Source organism: Motacilla alba, chromosome 1A (genome assembly GCF_015832195.1).
Source record: "Motacilla alba alba isolate MOTALB_02 chromosome 1A, Motacilla_alba_V1.0_pri, whole genome shotgun sequence".
Taxonomy (NCBI): domain Eukaryota; kingdom Metazoa; phylum Chordata; class Aves; order Passeriformes; family Motacillidae; genus Motacilla; species Motacilla alba.
The window spans coordinates 70,611,600-70,627,024 of record NC_052031.1 but is presented as its reverse complement, the minus strand read 5'-3'; the positions used below and the strand labels follow the sequence as shown (position 1 = coordinate 70,627,024).

Sequence of the window (15,425 nt, the reverse complement as noted above, 5' to 3'; positions counted from 1 at the left end):
TGTAAAGCTTTAAAACTCTTTCAAGCCCCAAGGTGTTTTAGGTTAGGACACTGCTCTTCATGGCTTGGGAAGTCTCTTCATGGGAATCTGCAAACAAAATACAAACCAGAGTACGCAGCAACTCTGGCAGGGCTCTGCAAAGCCCTGTGCTGTATTTACCCCAAGTCACATTAACAGATGCTGTTGGTCCTTTCAACTACTCTGAGAAATATGTATGACCTTTCACAAGATCCCCAGCAGACTGATGTGGCCAAAATGAAGAACAGCAGTTTCAATTTTTACTGATATATAAACCCCCGGTCCCCACTTCCTGCCACACTTTTTGCACCCTGTCCTGCCAGGGGATGGAAAAGGGTAAGGAAACACAAAGTTACCTGGCATGACTTGGAACAGAGGGCCTCTGTTCAGATGGAAAAGCCACAGAGTGTTTTTAAAAAGTTGCAGGCTAGCAGGACAGCTGATGGGAGGAACAGGGAGATGCACACACCGAATGTCAGCGTCACTTCTGAGCTGTCACGCCGTGCACATGTGAAATAATTGTCAGCTACTTCAGCCTGTCAAACATTTCAGTGCAACATTGTCATCTCAGTGGCAGACAAGTAAAATAGCTGGCCTTAAGTAAGTCTACATCCATCCAAAACACACCTCACAAAATCACAGGGGGGTGGAGGGAGGGCAAATAGAAAGCATCCTTCATTTGCTCATAGAACAAACCAAAATTTCATGACAAAACCCTCAATGCAACTCTTTGTGCCCATTTGTGCAGCATACCTGCTAAACACTGCTAAAGTAACATAAACCCTCAAACCATGGGAGCACAAGGTGGCTGTGTCTTAAAAGCCTTGTTATTTCAGCTGGCAGAGACAAGATGAAACTAAAAAGGAAATACACTGGTGCACACAGAGCCTCAGTTCCACAGGTGGGACAGGCTGGGTTTGTGTTTTGGTTGTAGGATGGAGAAGATTCAAAATCAAAGCCTGCCATGAAAACAGCTGGTGCCAGCATGGCACTACTCAGTTGTTAGGGAAAATGAAAATCCCTTCACCAGAAATCCAGGAGCCACTCTGGAATCACCCTCTGAGCTGGGATCAAAGCCCCTTTGCACCTCCACACAGGCAGAACAGGTTTCCTCACCAGCTCTATCCCAGGTTTCCTATAGCAGAGACCTCTGCATCCTTAAAGCAGTTTATTCATGGCACAGCAGCAGAGAAACAGCTCAAGGTGGTGTCTTGGAGAGGGAATGCAAACAAAGCAACTGCTGGGCTTTTATCCACTCACAGCTGAAGTCTGGCATCTTCCTGTTGAGTCCCTGGCTCCTGTGAGTGTCCAGCCACCTGGATGTGCCACAGATCCCCATGCCCTTCATTACCAGCAGGGTTGGTGGTTCACAGCCTCTTGTCTCCGGCTCTGGAGCTCATCCTGCAGCTGCACCACACTGCCTGCCCTGGATGTGCTCCTCAACAGCTTGGAATGTGCACATCTGGGGCACTTCAGTGGGTCTGGAGCCACCCTGGGGATGCCAGCCAGGTCCATCCCCATCACAGCAGCTCAGATGTACTCAAAGCTCAGGAGGGGACCCCTACTGTCCCTGCTGAGGACCAGGACTGGCTCCCTTGCTTCCCTCACCTCAGAACGGCTCCTGCATGCAAAGGCTTTGTTAACTCTGCTCAAGGCTGTAGGGATGCTGCTCTCCCTGGAGATCACTCCCTTTCTGCTGCTGCAGGGGAGGCAAAATGCTCCTCATGCTCAGTGCCTGGATTTCCCGATTTAAGCACAGGCAAGGCACCTGGTCTCTGCCAGAAAATATCCACTGCAGATGAACAACAGCGTTATTTCCTCACTCCATCATCTGCTGCCAGGCACCGCACAGCCCTCAAGGCAGGAACTACCCACAGCTACAGGTGGGGCAAGCCATGGCAGAGGCTGTAAACCCTGACAGATGTGCTCCTGACCCAAACTGGTGCCTCCAGAGTTGTTCTGGCTGTATCAGCACCTTCTGAGCAGCAGGACTGGGCAGGTTAGGAGCTGGTAAATAAAGGTGGCGTGCCACAGAACCCAAGGGGGAAAGCTGAAGTTGAGAGCAATGAAATTGGTCAAACACACACTTTTGGAAGGGGTCTCCAACTCTGTAAAAGCCAAGAGATGTGCAACATGACCACGAACGGCCAAGAGCTGTCTTCTCCCAATTCTCAACATCTCAACCGCTAGTGCAATTAAAAAGCAAATATTTTTGTGAGCTAGAAAATGGAAAACAAAATTGTTGGGTTTTTTGGAAGTAAGTTATTCTCTGTTTCTGGAGGTCTGATTTTTATTAATGTAATATTCCTGTTAGCAGCCTTGTCTGCGTAAGGCATCTGTAGAAAGTTTTTATTGTTAACTTAATAGTGAAAATCTAATAGAGGTTCATTTGAATTTTCCTATTAAATTGACGTCAATCGCAGACTGAGAATCAGATTGTTACAATCCAGACTATGAAACAAACATTCAAGTCAGATGCTATAAATGTAGCCGCTGCACACTGGTAAGTGTGTTTTAATATTTTTAATCAGGTCTCTGGGTAGAGCCAAGATACACTTGGCATAGAGATGAGGGGAAAAATTATAAAAATGTAGATATTTTTACTTGGAAAGTCATTTATAATTTATTTCCAGAAAAGCTGGGGGAAAATAATTGAATACATACAGAGAGTTGCACTTTAGCAAGCAGAGGTACAAATATAAAAGTAACTAGAGCTTGATGTCTTAATCAGCACTTGCCACACAACAGACTAAAGGCAAGAGATCATCTTTTTCTCAAGGTTACTTCCACAGGAACATTATGTGTGGCACAGGGATCCCAAAAATGAAGGGGGGATAAGGGAATCCTATGGCAGCATTGGAGCAGCTGAATGGGCTGAATAATAGTACAGCAGAAAGAAAAGAAATTGTCTGTAAAGAGAGGAGACTTCTGTTTGGAGGATTTGTAACAGGATTATAAGAAATCTGAAAATTCCAGCTAAGATTCCCAAAGGGACAGCAGGGTCCTACACTTCCTCCAAACCTCATGCACCTTGGAAGAAACTCATCCTCCTCAAAGCTGTAGATTTTTACAGAGAGACCAGCAGAAAAGCAGATAAAATAAATACATCACACAGAGGTAACAAAGAGCTGTGCTGGGAGAGAGATGGCTGGGATGGCCTTCCTCCCCTCTCCTGTGTTGGTCTCCAGAAATCCGTGGGGATGGCATGGGGTCCAGGGCACGCAGCACTGATGCTTCTCTTGCCAAAAGCCACAATGAGATCAAAGAGAGCTGAGAAGAGTAAAAAAAAAAAAAAAAAAAAAAAAAAAAAAAAAAATCCACACAAATACACATGGCTCTGTTATTTGCAATTGTTTACTGGTGCAAAGAGGGCCCCGAATCCTTATCAGATTTCAAAACCTTTTAGGGATGTGTGAAAGAAGGATGATTCAGAGCAGAAGATCCTGAAGAGCTTGGTCATTTTTCCAGCAGAAGAGGACTACACAAGTCATATTTTCAACTCCAAGAGAAAATTACTGGAGTTTTGGGCTAATTATAAAATTATCTGGAATATCACCCCACACACAGATTCTTTTATCAACTAGAAAAACAGTCGGATAAAAGTTCTCTTCTTTAGCCCACAAGATATTTGTAAGACCTGCAATAATGAGGTTTGAAATTAAACAGGTTTTTAAAGTACAAACAAACAAACAAAACGAAAAAAGATAAGTTACAGTTTACAGAACTTCAGATTGTTTCTTACTTATTACTAACAAGGCTTTATTACATACAAGTGCTAGAAAAGTGCATCTCTTTCCAAAACATTTAACATTTTTCAGGACTTTTGGCAATAATACCCAGCTTGGGTTTGGGTTTTAGATTAAGGAGAGGGGAAAAGAGCCCTGTGACCTATATTGCATGTTAGAGTGAGAGTAAGGAATGGTAATGCACCAGCTACCTGCCACAGACCTGACCTCTGCCTGGAAATTATTGGCACTGCAGTGAAAAATGCAGGGATGCCAGTATTGCAATAGAAAATGAAGGTGCTGGAGCCCTCAATGCACCCCTCTCCCTTATAAATTCACGCTTGCAAAACACAAATTCCCAGCAATCAGCAAGGAGTCATTTACTTGACACAAACATAAAAACATTCAACCTCCTTCCAAGCGGGGACCTGCTGAGGCTCCGTGGGCACCGAAGGGCCCTTGGGAACACAGCTCTGCTGTGATTAAGCTGGTGGGCATTTGCCTTGCACAGAGCAGCAGGTTTCCTGTGCAAGGCTGGCAAGCTCCCAGCGTGATTTATGGTCCATTGTCACAGCACCGTCTAGACGTGACTCGCTCGCTCAGGAACCGATAACGCGAGCCCACGACAGCGCCAGCCCAGCAGAGCCACCACGTCCTGCCAGCCCTGCAGCAGGCACAGCTCTCCGGGACAAACCTCTCCTGTACAGCCTCCCCAGCCTGCTCAGAGAGAGGGAAATGCAGACTGACCTTCTAGAAGCTGTGATGTGCCCACCACAATCTCTCCAAGATCAGCTGTGGGGGCTCTGTAGCCCTCCCGTGTCCCTTTGGCCAGCTGGGAATGGCTGTTCAAGGTATGGCTCCAGCAACAAACTCAGGCTGGAGCACACCCTGCAGTCATTCGCACGCTGGCAAAGAGCTGGGTGCCTTCTCTGGGGCCTTGGGCAGGATCTGATGGCTGACTTTTGCCATAGCAGTAAATGCCATCACCTAGCCAAGACACAGCTTGCTTTGGCAGAACGCTCTGCGGGAGGATTAGCAACAGCACCAAGAGGACTTTCATGCTTGGAATAAGCGTAGCTGCACCTGGGCTTCTGTTGACAGAATTATGCTGGTAAAACGGGAAGGGGGAAAATGAGGGGGAAATGGCTTCCTGACCAACCAAACACACCAGCAGAACCAGCAAGCGTAGGGTCAGGCTTCAGAACAAACCACACCACAGTCCCTGGCACACGCTGTTATAGTGGAAATTTCAATCACAATAACCTGCAGTAATTAAATGGACCATGGAAGGACTTTTGCCCTCGGGGAAGGGATAAAAAGAATAATATTTCCTTCAACAAGCTGGAATGCATCCAGCACCAGCACAACTGTGCAGGACTAGGCGTAGCAGTATCAGCCTCTCACGCGACAGCCACTGGCAAGGAAACCAGATGGAAAAGTGTGGGAAATGCCAGAGCTTTCTCTTTTCAGTCCCATAGCACTCCTTGATACCTGAAGCTGCTACTCCAAGGAGGAAAATAAAAAGCACAGCTGACTTGGAAGTCAGCCACTGTGCACTGCTGCTTGGAGAGGTAGGTGTGAAGACAAACTGCAAGTCTGGAGCATTCCTGGAGGAACAGTCATTGATTGCTTCCTGCAAGCAAGCTCATTTAAAATTTCACCTCTTCAAGGGCAGGTCCTGGAGCAAGTCTGGCCAATCAGAACACCAGCTTTTATGGAAGCTGTGCATCTAAAAAGACAGCTACCAACTCTCCTTGCAATAACATCCATCCTATTTTTGTCATCACTTGAAGCCTTGTTTAAAGACATGTGAGATGATAAATTTGCTTTACTTCTTTCTGGTTGACTTAGCAAATCTTCCCCAAATCAAATGTTAGTCACACATACATTCTCTAGAACTTAATGCTTAGCAACACCCAAAATAATAAACTCTACGGGATTTTTATGAGTCAGTATGTCCACACTCCTGTCCTACTAAATATCAAACCCCTTCCTTTGATCAGCTGGCACTAATGTCACTGTGGCTGACTCTGGCCACACTCATATGTTCAGCAAATCTACTCCTACCTGAATTTCTTATTTAATGCATTTGCAAGTTTTTAAGAGTTAAACCATCAAATCCCTGCATCTGTAAAGTTTTTTTTAACCAAATATGAAATATTTAAACTTATTTTTTATCGCAACCACAGCCCGCTCCAAAGCCGGCACCTCCAGCATTGCAACCATGGGTTCACAAAGATTTTTGATAATTCCCTTCCCAGAAATTCCCTAATACAGATGACCAAGCATTAGGGAATCCTGGATAGATTGATGAACAGCTGAATGTGTAGTCAGCAAAAGAGGCATGTCCTTTCTGAGCCCAGAGAGTAACAAAATATATATGTTCATATTTCACAGAAGACACCAAACGGAGCAAATCTGCACGGGGAACACATTTTAGGACAGGGCCAGTGTTGGTCCAGCATTATTCATGTGTGCAAACTCACATGCAACGAGAGCATCAGCTACCCTGAGTAACACCCACACTGTCTCTCTCTGTTAATAACAGGTGAGATCAGAATGCTTTTAAGCTAGGAAGAATTATGACAGCTAATGAAGTCTTCCACTACAGTGTACCACACATAAAATTAGTGTCTTGTAGTCAAACACATAATACAGTGAAAAATAAAGCTGTCTGTATTAGCAGGAACATAGCTGGAAAATTGCATGTTTTCTTTGCTATTATATTTTATCTACCACTGCAATTTAAATACCTCAGTGGCATCTTGCTTCTCGAGTCAAAATTTACAGGTCAGAAAGTAAAAGAAGGGTGAAAACAGAAAGACATTTACCTGCAACTTTGCATTTTACAAACCCTATTCTATGCCTAACACAGCTATTCACATTTGGTCAGCTGCTGTACGTGTGTGGAAAACTGCTCTGAAAACACTAATTTGGCAAAGGCAGCAAAAACACACAGCCAGGACATTGCTGAACAGAAATATGTGTAAACTCCATGAAGGGGGTTAACACAAAGCCAGGAGGGGTGGTATTCCAAACAGTGGCAGAAGCAGCAGCATAAAACTTAAGCAAGTAATTTAGACAACCAAATAGCACATTCTCTCTCTTTCCTTTACAGAGGAGAGAAGAAAATGATGGCAGGGGTATAAAGAGCTCGATTTCTATTCCCCTATTCTTTCCATTTGGACAAAGCATCAAAGTGCATTCACCAGCCAGAAGAGCAGGACCTTTCACAGCACCAAGCTCCCTGACTTGGGTGAACAACACGATGGAGGGTATCTGAAGTGTGCTGAGCAACAGGGGAAATACAGAACCAGTCTTAGAATCCTGCAACACTGTTGGCACCAAAGGAGCAGCACCACAGCAGGCCTGACTCTGACCAAGAGCTGTTCCTCACGTGGGAAAACCTGTGCCAGCAGATCACAGAGGGGAGAAAAAAGTGTGGGAGAGAAACACCCACCAGGCAAGTTAGCAAAGCAGGTTGGCTCCAAGCTGCTTTTGCCACTCTTTCCTTGGGAAAACCTGCTCAGGAGCTGTGCTGGCTTTGGCTGGGATAGTTTGGGTGCTCAAAAGGACTGATTTGGTTTAAGCCCAGTCAGCCCCACAGAGCCACTCACTCACTGTGTCCTGCTGAGATGGGCAAGAGACTCAGAAAAGTGAGAAAACTCGTGGGTTGAGACAAAGACGTTTGAAGAGGTAAAGCAAACATTACACGTGTCTGTGTTCGAGGGTCCCAGGATGAGGGAAGAGATGGCAATCTGGACTCCATTTTTCAGAAGGATGATTTATTATATTAAGATATATATTACATTAAAAATGCTATATTAAATTATACTAAAAGAAGAGAGAAAGGATTCATCAGAAGGCTGGACAAGAACAGAAAAGAATGAATAACAAAGGCTCATGACTCTCAGAAAATCTGACCCAGCTGCATCTTTGATTGGTTATTAAGTAGAAACACCTCCCATGGACCAGTCAAAGATGCACCTGTTGCATTCCACAGCAGCAGATAATTATTGGTTTTTTTTTTTCTCTGAGGCTTCTCAGGAGAAAAAAATCCTAGCAAAGGATTTTCATAAAAATACCATGGTGACAATTACACATGTGAGCAAAACAAAGCAAGGAGTTCATTCCCCCCATCCAGTGACAGGCAGGTGTTCAACACCTCCAGAACACCAGAGCTCAGTCACACGTAAGAGTGTCTTGGGAAGACAAACACCATCACCAAACATCCCCCTCCTCCCTCCTAGCTGACGTGCTGAGCATTATCCGTATGGTCTGGGACATCCCTTTGGTCAGCTGCGGTCAGGTCAGTCCTGGCTGTGTCCTCTCCCAGCTCCTTGTGCACCCTCAGCCTCCTCGCTGCTGGGGTGGGGTGAGGAGAAGAAAAGGCCTTGTGTAAATCCAGCTTAGCAAGAACTAAAGCATCCCTGTGCTATCAACACTGCTTCCAGCACAAATCCCGAACACAAATCACACCAGCTACTCAGAGAGAATTAACTCTACATGCCAGCCAAAACCAGCTCAGGGGCTCAGCCTGAGAGCTCACAAATACCACAGACACCAGTGTTTGGATGTACAGTCTGGATGCTTTCAAAACTTTCCTCTAGTGCTAGTGTATATTTGCTTCCTCCTCTGGCTCACAGACTGCTGGGACAGTTCCTATAACCACCCAACTGTACTTCCAGATTTGCTTGGAAATTTGTACTTCCAACTGCACGCTTTCAATCTCTGCCTCAGGAGCACAACAGCAACAGGTACAGTTTCTATTCCCAGCTGAAATACCAACTGCAACACCCAAGTCAAAGTTCCAGGAGTGACCTTAGCTCCTGTGGCCTCAGGGACAGGCTTGGTGGCACATAAAAGCCTCCCTGGCCCATCTCCTCCAGGAGAAAAGGAGCAAACAACAGTTTCCATCTGGGGAGAGACCATCAGGGTGACAATAGCATCACTAACCCTCAGAAACTCATACCTTCAGCACCAAAATGTACATTAAAACTGCCTGAAAAAAGCATCAGTGAGCACAAAGTCCTGCTGAACTGCAAACCTGAACGTAACTGACTGCAAGCTAACTTGGCAGGGATGTGAACACCAGCCACCCTTACCATGCCTCTGTCTTCCCATGGTTCAACACGTGCAAGTCCAGCAGCAGCAACCAAGCTATCTTTCAGCACCAAGAAATGAAATTTCTATTTTCAACAGCATTTCTATCTGTCCCAAGAAAAATCTTGCAGGTGTAGAGAATGAGAACCTCACACTGTGATGCTGGGACTAGAATTAAACATTTACAGCATTCTACTGAAAACCTGTATCACAAGAATCAAAATAACAGCAGGAAGATCAGAAAAAAAAGAATATGTAGTAATTGTGTTTGAGAACACATGCATGCATCTCAATTTTCAAGTATTAAAAAGATCCTATTTTTCCTTTTGCTGAAAACAGCATTCAGATATTATTAAAACATTCACAAACCCCAGAAATCAAGTCTGCATTTATACATAGGTGGCTAACAAGATGAAAAAATAATAATCCTTTCATCCAAGCACATGTTCATACTAGTATCTTATGGTTACAGAATGAAAACCTGCCGACTTTAAAAACAGACAGACCACCAGCCTGCTTCAAAATCCATGCTACTGAACACTTTAAGGTAAGGCTCTAAAAGCTTTCCTTGAGGAGGTAACAGAAATGGATAAATTTGATTCCCAGTCAGTGTTTTTAAACACTCATGGGTCCTTCACAGTCAAAGAAGATTTCCCCAGGGAGAATAGGCTAGTGGTTCAACTTGGGGATGCCCAAGTAGGTGCTCTGGGGTCACCATTTCATGTTTCTCACCAGAATAATCCACCCTCTCATGATAAAACAGCTCGTGCAAAGGTTCCAACCGCAGTCTGTTCTGCATGTTAATGTCCTTGTCCCCATACAAACAATTAATCAAAGAATCACAGAATCATTTAGGCTGGACAAGACCTCCAAGGTCACAGAGTCCAACCTACAACTGAACACTCTGTGGCCCTGAGTGTCACACCCAGTCCTTTCCTCAACACCTCCAGGGGTGGTGACTCCGTCACCTCCCATTTCAATGCTTGCCAACCCTTTCCAACAAGAGATTCCTCCTGATGTCCAACCTGCAGCTCCCCTGGAGGCTGCATTTATCATGTAACATTCAATGAAACTTGAGAGGAAAAGACAGCACTCAAATATCAAAGCATACAAGGTGAAAGAGCCCTGTGTCTGGATGCACACCAAAATAATTAAATATTATTACTTGCGAAGTATAAAGTACATGTCCACACATCATTTTTACAAATATTTATAATATCGAAGTGTTTCCAGCTTGATGTGTTTGTTACCTGAACTTGGTATCATCTGGAGAGATGCCGAGATGTCACAAAAGGGAGTTACACACAACGAACTTTATAAGGAGAAACAACCCTAAAGGTTTCAGGGTTATTTGATTGCCAACGTACACATTGCTCCCAAAAAGCTGTAGACAGGAAATCCTGTGCTCACGATCCCTTCAAGCAATTTGCTATGGCAATTAAATTTAAAACATGCAATTAATCAATAATACTCACTAAAGGATTCAAAAGTGTTCACATATGCAGTTTATCCTGAACTTTTTTCCATGACATTCATTAAGGAAAATTCATCCCGTTTCTCTTAACACTGAGAGTATTTCATTACAGCCAAGTGCTATGGAAACACCATAAACCAGGACATCTTCATTTTGATTAGCAGACCATCACAATCTAAGCTCTTCTTATTACTGCAGAGTTTTCTTAAGATAAAAAAGATCCTAAGTCCCTTAAAGCCAGTTAATTCCTGTTTTAATGGAAAAAGTAACTTTTTCCAGCTGTGAAGCAGCCCTAAACTCCTTCAGGCCTAAACTCCCACAGCCAGATTCGACTTGAGAGCCTTTTCAGGATTAAGAAATTGGTTTGAGCTCAGGGTGTACTGTCAGACCACAATAAAAGGAAAATGAATACAATATGCTGGAAATACAGCACTAGTCACATTTTAAAAAACACTTTCTGACAGCATTAATTATGACACTGTGCCTCCCACTCTTATCACGCACAGCCCTTTCACAGCAGCTCCACAGACCTCGCCCTCAGCCATCCCAGGCATGAAACAACTCAACAACAAGCCTTCTGGAAGGCACAAAAAGAGAGTTACTGCTTAGTTCAAGTTCACAGAAAATCCTCGCTGAAAGGTTTTTTTTTTTTTGGTCTGTTTTTCAGTTTCATCTGTTTCAAAGAAACTTCTGCATTTGTCTTTGGGAGAGAGGGTGATGAAGGCGAGTGGTAAGGAAGGGACAAACACTGGCAAACCAAGGAAAGTGACAGTTTTCATAGAAAAAAAACCCAAAACCAAAACCCCATGCTTTATGTATTTCCATTGAGAAGCTTTTTTGTCCAAACAGGAGGAGGGAGAAGAAAAGGAAGAAAAGTGAAAACGCTTGGGATGCTGTATCTGCCACCCAAGACTCCAACATAACCCTGCCAGAGCATCCTTAGGCTTGTGACCTGAACAGTCAAGTCAGGTTTTCTTTTGCCCTGCAAACCCACAAATAACGAACAGGTACCACAAGTCACACCAATGCAAACACTCAGCTGAAAGCAGTCAGTGAGTGATGTGCCAGCCTAATTCAGGAGCTCCAGCACATGTATCACATCATGGGGTCTGAGCACCAGAAGAACCAAGATGCCCACAGGGCTCTGACATCCCCACTGGGGAGTGCCAGCAACTGAGATGGGCAAAGTGGGAAAGCCATGGTGATGAAAATAAAAACAGTGCTGCAGAGCACTGGCACAAACTGGGAATGAGGCTGAAGTCCCCTTTACCTGGGGCTCTCTACCAACATAACACCACACAACCCCCTGCTTAACAAGACTCTGCTGGAGCCATTCAAATTTGGACAGACTCCTCTGCTTTTGGAGCTGCTCACATGGGCTGGTGTGCACAAGAGAAACACAGAAGAAGCACAGAGCAGTGCACAGCTGTCAGGCAGAGCTGTGCTGCAGAAACCAGCCAAGGCCTCCGCACCAAAAAGTTAGGTGTAAACAGCTCTTTTCCTTCCCCCCTAGTTGAGGCAGTGTTAAAAGCAGCATTTATTGCTATGGCAGCGAGACCAAGCAAGAAAACAACAGCCACGTGCTCAAAGACGATGTACAGATTCACTGCCCTCACACAGATTTACTGCTTCTTATCACAGAGCAGTTCAAGAAGCAACACGTGTCCTGTACACAGGTACTCCAACCCAGGAGAAACAAAGTACAGCCAAACACAAAGCTGCGGGATCAATGACCAGCAAAAGCTGGGCAGTGAACGCCTGGAGCTGTTCTGGCATTTGGAGTGGCTGCACAAACAATGATTTCTGGGTTCTGCCATTTGGGACTGTCAAACAGCAATGGCACAGGAATTATCTTTAATTATGGAGGATTTAAATCACAAATGCAACCATTACAAGAATAAGTTTAGAGAAACAGAGATGCGTTTTCTTCATTTCCACAAAATTTTGGCCCAATTGTCTGCTTGACCCAGCTCAATTATTTTTCCTTGAAAGTAAAACCCATCCAAATCACTGTCCTGCACAGCAACTCTCCCTGTTAACAGAATCCACATATGTGGCAGTCTTTAACAAAGTGTTCATTTTTAAGGAAAAGCTCCCAGGCACACATACACACCACAAAACATCCGAGTTATAAAATCAAGAAGAAAAGTTAAGAGTTAGCTTTGTTGAAAGACACAGTACACGTACTAGCATCTTTATTTCAACTGCACAAAGAGATCAAACAAACATAACTAGCAGCCTGAGCCCATCACAGCTTTGTGATAAAACCACCCAGGGCATCCGAGTTCCTACACACCTGCCACCCTGAGAGGAATGCAGATGATGCTGCTGATTCATTTTTCTGGCAGTCACAATCCCTACTCCTGCTCAAATGCCCATTTTCCAGACTCTGCAGGACCATCTCCCCATGCCTAGTCTCAATAAAATGTCTCTTATTTTCAGTATTTTAAAAGTATAGCTGATCTCCCACTGTCAGTAAATGTGTCAGCAATTGTATTCATTTCACAGACCTTCTCCCATTTTGTTGTAGCAGATGTCCAGTTTGTGATTAGAGTTTGACACACTTAGCACGTCACTGGATAGTCAAGACAGTCTTTCAGAAGGTGCAGACACTGAAATTACACAAATCCCTTTTTCAATTAGTAAATTATTTTTAATTTTTAAATACAAGGCGGAAAGACCAGTGGTAATGAATCTCTGATGGGAGTTAATGAATCTCTTGCTATCTCCCAGCAGGGAAAAAAAAAAGAATCCGCTTGATTTTTGCATCTCAAAGAAACTGAATTAAATAGGTAACATTAAAGTTCCTATAAACATGAGTTACAAATCACTTGTTCTTTGAGCAACGTAGATGAATTCAGGATACACACTAGCTGTTTTTATCAATTTCAACTCTTCTGTTGACCTCCTTGCATTGCTGCTTTATTCTTCTTCCTTTTCCTACATTTCAACTTTGTAAAAATATAGTAATATGCTTATAAAATGTTCTTGAAATAAAAAACTTCTACCAAGCAGAATAAAGTTGTACTAGTGCTTTCCCCAATGCAAACATTCCAAATAAATTTCAGTTTTGGTCAAAAAATCTATTCAGAATTACTTTGATTAAATGTCACATTTATAAATACAGAGGCAATTAAAAACATCTGGAATATAAAACACTTCTTTGTATGCAATGTTTTGAGTAAAATCCAGTAATTTCATGAAATTTATTTACCATGTGCTTCGAAGTTAACTGAGGGGACTGAACTAGGTGTTACCTCTGAAGTCACAGTCACTGCTTGTGCAGAGATTCCTGCTTCCACCCACAGCCGAGGAGCAGAGCACCCACACACCAAGCTGCTGAATCCTTTGGGAATGGTGGGAATAGCACCAGTTCAGCCACACAGCTCAGGAAAAGGCAATTTAAGCTGTTCTGTAACAGCCCCAGGCACAACTGCAGCACCTCTGCCTTGAGCAACCCCAGAGGCATTTCCTTCATGCAGGAAAGGCTGAGAGAGTCAGCAGGATAACACTGCCACAACAGAGAGAAGCTGTGTGCCTGGCCTGATAAGGTGAGACAAGCAAGGGGCATTTTATGGTTTTATATCTAAAGCAGACAAAAATACCTGTTCAATCTTTCCAGGAAAAAATAGACCCTGAAATCCCTCTGTTGTTTCTTGAAGCAGTGTACTCAGCACACACCTTCCTAGGGTGGATGGTGGGGTACAAAGTGATGTCACAGTACTTGGCATGTAGCTGCATAAATAGCTGGATATCAAAAAACAAATCTAGGACAAGCCAGTTCCTTAACAAATCATACATTCTTCTATGCCTTAACTGTAGCTTTCCCACTGACAGCCCAGAAAGGACAAACAAACTGACCCCATGCTGGAACCCTGTGTGGCTGAGGTTTCCCTCTGCCCTTCAGAGCCTCAGAACTTGGGTTGATTGCTTCAACCTGGCATCCAGCACACAACCAGGAATGACTGTAAGGGTGTCCAGTGAGGCTGGCACAGGGTGGGGTTTCCAGGCCTCCTCACTTTCAGATTATGGCTTTTCCTGACCCAGAGATGGGGCACCAAGAGGCATCTTAAAAACTTTAATTCCATTTTCAGTCTCATGTGAAGGCTGAGACAATAGAGATGTTATAATTCACACTATCACAATCAGAAGCCAACCGTTTCCTAATTACAATACATTGTAAGCATTTCTTGGCTTTGAGAATTCCCTACAAATTCATTTCCCACAGTGCACCACCGGGCAGTGTTGAGAGATGCCCGTGCTCTGTCCCAGGTGGGCTGGCACATTGCTCCACCAAGGAATTGCCTGAAACAGTCCCTGGAAAACTGCTGGTCTGTTAAGACTGCACCATTCCTGGCCTCAACTGCATTGCTCTCATCTTTCTTGGTTCTTTCTGAAGGTCTCTAAAGCACACTCCAGAAGCATTTTGTAATGTAATTTCCAGAAATTACAACCTCCCCTGTGAGATCAGAGACCCTCACGTTGACCATTATCACATTCCCTGTAACATCCTTCTGCAAGAACTCTTTTGCGCCAGGGCTGATAGAAGATCCAAACTGATAAAAGCAAAAGACAGGGAAAATGACACATTAATTCCATTTATAATGCAAGCCACAGATAGTTCCACTTTATTTTTACTTTTAACTCAATAACCAACCATCTGTGCCCTGCAATGTGGACTTTTTTTAATCCAATTACACAAAACCACCCAAACCCATGGACAAGAAGGTGAAGAAGGACCAACCTCTTCCCCAAAATCTCCATCTTGCTTTATATATATATTACTGTATTCTAAACCCTTAAACTCTGAGTTTCCCACCCTGTGGTGTCACACACTTCTATTCAAACCCCACACCCACAATCCCAGTTCTGTCATTCCATTTTGGAAGCTTCTCCATGTCCTCAGGTCAGTGCAGTGTTCTCCTGGGGGTCAGTGCCTGGCAGCACAGACAGTCTGGAATTCTCAGTAACCAGGGTTCCAGCAGGCAGGGGCTGTGGAACAATAATATCGCCCCCAGGCAATAAGGGCCCAGCAGCACCACGCCTCTGAAATGTGCTTTCAATTACCTGGGAAGGACTCAAAGAAATGCCTTGGGCTTCCCACC

At 44.1% G+C, this 15,425-nt stretch overlaps 1 protein-coding gene across 3 annotated transcripts in view; it reads right to left on the bottom strand.

The window, feature by feature from the left end:
• PDE3A (phosphodiesterase 3A) overlaps positions 1–15,425 on the bottom strand; it is a 224,408-nt gene that overhangs the window by 186,867 nt on the left and 22,116 nt on the right. Inside the window, exon 1 of one of the 3 annotated variants that reach the window (XM_038154347.1) lies at positions 375–1,293. The exons of the other annotated variants lie outside the window; for them this stretch is intronic. The gene's annotated coding sequence lies outside the window, so the exon portion shown is untranslated. Of the gene's footprint in view, positions 1–374; positions 1,294–15,425 lie in introns of those variants that run through there. 3 annotated transcript variants of the gene reach the window in all.